General features: G+C 39.3%; 1 protein-coding gene across 2 annotated transcripts in view; it reads right to left on the bottom strand.

Moving 5' to 3' along the window:
* Nucleotides 1-5,411, bottom strand: part of LOC111864425 — a 12,687-nt gene extending 7,276 nt beyond the window's left edge. The window contains exon 1 of one of the 2 annotated variants that reach the window (XM_023851657.2): nucleotides 5,248-5,411. The gene's annotated coding sequence lies outside the window, so the exon portion shown is untranslated. Of the gene's footprint in view, nucleotides 1-886; nucleotides 1,107-5,247 lie in introns of those variants that run through there. The other variant, XM_023851658.2, reaches the window with a different exon arrangement.
* Nucleotides 5,412-5,794: the final 383 nt, after the last annotated feature.

The raw sequence follows: 5,794 nt of genomic DNA on the forward strand, positions 1-5,794 counted from the left end.
CCGCGGCCCTTAATCTCGGTTTTCTAGACCGGAGCCGTTATTTCCTTGAAATATCTCCTCAATTATCTTAACGAGGCTGAGTGGATCCCGTTCCAGACCCACTACTTCTCAGAAAATGTGGTAGCGCCTGGAATCGAACCCGGACCTCTAGATCTGTAGCCAGAAATTCTTACCACTAGACCACAGAGGCGGAATAACATCATGGATTAAATAAACTGAAATATTCTGCTCTTTACGAGCGTATTTTTCTGTAAACATATACAGGGGATATGTAATGGAGGAAGGTATTCAAAGATTTGGTCTGGGGTTTTAGAGTGCCCCAGTCTCCGGAGACTCTCAGTTTTTCTTGGCATTAATTTATGATCTCATAATTTTATTATTTTATTTAATACGATTAAAGAATATATCATGATAATAAAACGACTGTCAAATATTGTACACAAACTTGTCTGTTGTAGCACAGAATTAACACTGTCAGAAAACTGCGTCGTTCATTTGAGCAGGTGCTCTGTTAGCATTTACAGATGCTGCACTCTGTTCCAGTTATTCAACAGCACATAATGCAACGACGCAAACAGGTACAAAACAGGTTAGGTCAGTGAGAGAGAAGCAACTTATGCAATAGGTATATAACATAGTAATCAATTTAAAAAAGAATAAACAAGTTAGTAATTGTATGCATAGTGTAACAGTTCTGATAAATTCGCTCTCGTATCCTTCTAGATTTTGAATCTGGGAATGCTAACTTTGTATAATTGTCGTAAAGAGCACTAAAACAGGCGAAAGAGGCGAGCAAGGACCTCCAGCACAAAATCTAATCAAGACTGTTAGAGAGGTTCTCAAGGTACAAGATGACAAAGCTTAATAGTCATATTTATCTAGTTACCTCAAAAACCGTAATGCTTGCGGAAAATCAGCACTGAACACAGAATATATGTTTTACTTTTCTCTACAACTCTATATATGATTCTTTTTTCTCTCTTGTAAATATTGAGCAATTTACACTGCAGATGCGTCTAGACACGTGTGTAGGTCTTCATGAAGATGTCCTCTATTCCCGTAGGGCAAAAATTACCCTGTGTTTAAACAGTTAAGCACTACGCCATAATTATTGTGGGGGAGTGGCTGGATAGAGACACGTTCTCTTGACCTTGGCACTAGTTTGAGGTGAGCTTCACGCCCCGACAGCTTTATTCCCGGAAAAGAGCCCCCGTTACCCAGTGGATAGGAGAGTGGGCGGACCCAGAGCCGGTCTGGACGACATGGAAAAAAGAAAATTCCTGACTCTACCAGGACTCGAACGCTGGCCCCTCAGTCGTTCAACCAGCAGCCAGCCGCTATACCGACTGCGCTATCCAGGATATTGTTGATCTATTTTAACCAAGACTGGAACTTGTCAACAGATTTTAGTAAAACTGCCCAGTATCAAATTTCATCCATTTAGGTTGTCGAGTTACTTAGGCAGACGGTAGGACAGCAGTGGAGAAGTTCGCTGGTCCATTTTTGCAACTTTCTTATTTGAGTCAGAACCAAATTGTATTATATATTTCCACGCCCTGTTTAATATTTTTAAAATATTTTGTCAGAGAACAGAAGGAACAAACAGCCAAGATGAGAAAGAGTTATATTATGTTGTTTATCGTCTCCACTGACCCAGTCTGAACCAATTATGGGAATCAGTTTAAATTAATTAATTCCGGATGCCTCAGCTTTCACTACGATCATCTGATAATGTTTTGATTGGTGACACTAATTTCGTTCTTTTCTTACAAGTTAGTTAAAACTGTAACGTTGTAAGATAATTAAAACATTAAGTGCTGTGGTGGACATTTCAGGACATTGTAACCTTGAACAGGACTGGAAACGTCACGTGTTGTGGTTGGCATTTCATGATACTGCAACACCAAATAGGACAGTGGTTCTCAACCTTTGTCAGACCGCGGCCCGGTAAATTCTTTTTTCTATAAGACAAAGGCCCCGCGTTTGAGAAACAAATAGGATTTGAAACGTCGCGTGTTGTGGTGGCAATTTCAGAATACTGAATAAGACTTAAACTTCATGTGTTGTGGTGAACATTTCAGGGCATTGTAACCTTGAAAATGATTTAAACGTCATGTGTTGTAGTGGACATTTCAGAAGACTGTAATCTTAAATAGCATTTAAAACGACATGTGTTCTGTTGGACACATCAGGACATTGTAAATTTGCATGGCATTTAAGACATTATGTGTTATGGTGAAAATTTCAGGACAATGTGGCCTTGAACAGGATTGAAACGTCATGTATTGTCGTGGACATTTCAGGATATTGTGTTGTGCTGTCAATATAATTCTACGAGTTAAGTTCACTTTCACTCTGTCCCTTATTTCCATCTCATCTCGGAATTCCTTCATAAATATACAATGGGAAACCTTGAAATTGTTCTAACAAATTACATCAAGTCTTACAGTGAAGGCTAAACTTACTTTTTGAACACTCTTACAACGAACATTTAAATGAAGCTAATTTTTTTATGATACGTTATTTAGCGCTTTACTTAAATGTCTCCAGAACAATAGCTGATCCAGTTTCAAGAGTATTCTAAGCAAAGCGGTTTCCTTCAAACAATGCATTATAAATTTTGTAAGCTAAAAAGTAAAAGGAGAGCTGCACAAGATATTGTATGTTCAGCCTTCTGCACATCAGCAGGGTACTGATAAGGTGCTTATGCGCTCCACGTGCTGCGAAATGTCAAAAGAAGAGAATAGGTATAATAGAGTTTTAATTTCAGAATAAACAGAATGTACGAGTATTTATAGTACCTAGGCTATATCAGAAAAACAGAAACTTAGCGGCGTAATTGTGCCAAGGTTGATTAGATTGAAGGGGCATGTAGCACGCATTCGAGAGATAAAAACTGATATGAAGTGTCATGCAGACAAACCCGACGGGAGTAGACTAATTCGAAGATCTAGGCACAGATAGGAGAATAACATTAAAATGGATCTTAAAATTTAGAGTGAGGAAATGCGGGCAAGCTCAGAACAGGAATCGATGGCGAGCTCTTGCGAACACATTAACGAACCATGTTTCCCGTGTGTCTGTGTGTCCCACCCTAACGTTGCTTGGCAACGGCTCGGTAAACACGTTCCTGCTGCATCAAATACACAAGCAACAACAGAAGAACTCTTGCACACGGTGTCCGAGAGTAAAATATGGTGATGAGTCTCATGAGGCTCCGAACTAAGAATCACTGTGTTGGCGAGGACCAGCAGAAAATTACTGGACCTGGGTCTGGATTTTAAAGAAATGGAGTAGGGAGATGTGGACAGCATTAATTTGGCTCAGAATATGGATCGGTGGCGAGCTCTTGTGAAAACATTAACGAATCTACAAGTTACATAGGAAGAGTCGGAATAGCTCAGTCAGTTTAGTGATGGGTGACGAGCTGAATGGTCCGGGTTTCGATTCCCGGCGTGGCAAGACTTCTCTCTTCTCTTCAGCATTCAGACCAGCTGTGGGCTCCACCCAGCCTCCTATGAACGTGAAGCTGACCACTTGCCTCCATCTGGTGTTCAGGTCAAGAATGGTGGAGCTATACCTTCACTCCCCCATGTCTTTATGGCGTAGTGCTTAATTAATTAATCACAAGGACAAGTATACTTTTATCTTACGCGTTCCATTGAATGCACGGAATTTGTTGACTATTAGCTTCACAGAAAGGTCTGTGCTCCAACGAGGTGATTTGTTTCAGTTAGTGTGTGTGTGTGTGTGTGTGTGTGAGAGAGAGAGAGAGAGATGTTAATGTAAGCAGGACATGGTATGTTGCAGATTGCAGTTATATGCTGTGAGTATGTGTGGGCTTGAGCTTGACCTTTACAAAGCAAGTGATAAATTTCCTCTCCTATCTCCTGACATTCCCCTGTGAGCTATACATGGAACGTTACTTTTGGAAAAACTTTGATCTAAAATACTGTTCTGAATATGCAGAGAAGAAAAGAACTTATTCGGATTGATAAATTGTGTTTCAAAACTTAAAAGAAAAATATTGTTTATTTTTTATGAAACGGTTAACACTGAAAACATATTACAGAAATCAGTTAAATGTTATACAAATGAATGACAAAGGACATTAAAAGTCCTTGTGAGTTTTCATATGTAAAGATTGTATAATTGCTATTCTGTGTGACCGCCTCTGTGGTCTAGTGGTCAGAGTTCCTGGCTACAGATCCAAAGGTCCCGGGTTCGATTCCCGACTCAGAAGTAGTGGGTCTGGAACGGGGTCCATTCAGCCTCGTCAGGATAATCCAGGAGCTACTTCAAGGAAATAGCGGCTCCGGTCTAGAAAACCGAAATTAACGGCCTTAGGGATTCATTGCGCTGACCACGCGACACCCTCTATCCGCTAAAGTCACTTCGACGACAAGCAGTGGTTCCTCGGTCGGTATAGTTCGCTTGCGGACTCAAGCTACGGAGTTTAGTTTAGTGTATAAGTTTAATGCTTCTTACATACTAACTGGCCAACCAACAAACTAATTCACTAGCTAACTAGCTTCACAAAGGCGATTACATCTTTAGGTCCGATTTACAGTTGAGGGGCCCCAGGTGAAATCAAAATGTGGAGGTCCCTATCACTAACAATAAATTTGGTTTATGACAGTTTTTCTTTTTTATTTCATATAACAACTAAAAATACAAACTAACTTTTCGTGATTTTTTTAAAAGTAGATATCTTAATAGAATCTGGCTATTCTAAAGTATTTCTGTCTTATGGATGCCCCGGGGCAGCTGCCCCTGTCGCCCCTCCTTCAAATCCGGCCCTGATATTTGGTCAGATAGTCAATAATTTCCCAGCATTTTATGGAACAAGAATATTCATTACCGTTTTCAGAAGAGCCAGCCACTAAACTCAATTCCAAGACAGATTAATGAAATCCATATCATCCAGTCCTGTTTCTTTGAGATACGTTTTAATAATTATCTGTCATCTATGCCTAAATCTTCCATGTTGTTTCTTTCCTTCAGTTTTTCGTACCAAAACTACAGAAGATATTATGCCATTATCAGAATTTCAAGTCTGATAAGGGTCTAATTTTGGTTTCATTCTATAATCTTATATTTCATAGTTATTCCCTGTAACAATCTGAAGTGGAACAATTTTGCATACAGATACAATTTATCTACACAGAGCAAGTCACTGCATTGAATGAATCTTGTGAAATAAGTATCAGCTCAGTAGAAAGTGAGATGTAAGCAGTGGTTACTTACTATACGTATTCCGTTCCGTTTCATTCCATTTGCAAATGCTGCCTTCAAAGTCCCACAGCTGTTTTTAAAATAACAGACATAAACAAGCACACGTTATTGGCACAACTATATCTTCACAGATAACTGAGGGTAAGTCACTGAAGACCTTCTGTATATATGATATTGCTTGTGTCAGGTCTTGGAAATATATAGTTCTAGCTACAGAATAAGAGGGTCAAAGTTCTACTAACTTGTATCAGTAAGTAACAGATGGTAATTAGTTCATCTGTTTGTCCTATAAAGCATGTTACAGTATTTGTGACATGCTCTATTATATGATATTATGTGTGTAAGAGAGAGAGAAAGAGATAGGAAACCAGAGTAGCTTTATTGCCCTTGACGAACACAAAGCAAGGAATTATTGAAGCATTTCTTTCAAGAACTGATATAGGTTAGAGAAGCTCAGAATCAACACACAGAAAGTAAAAGTGACCTCTGTAATGGCGCTGTAAATACTGATACGTCTTCGTACACATATTCTTCATTCGTTTCTTCTCACAACGGCTGA

The sequence above is a fragment of the Cryptotermes secundus genome, unplaced genomic scaffold (assembly GCF_002891405.2).
Source record: "Cryptotermes secundus unplaced genomic scaffold, Csec_1.0 scaffold511, whole genome shotgun sequence".
In the NCBI taxonomy this organism is placed as follows: Eukaryota; Metazoa; Arthropoda; class Insecta; order Blattodea; family Kalotermitidae; genus Cryptotermes; species Cryptotermes secundus.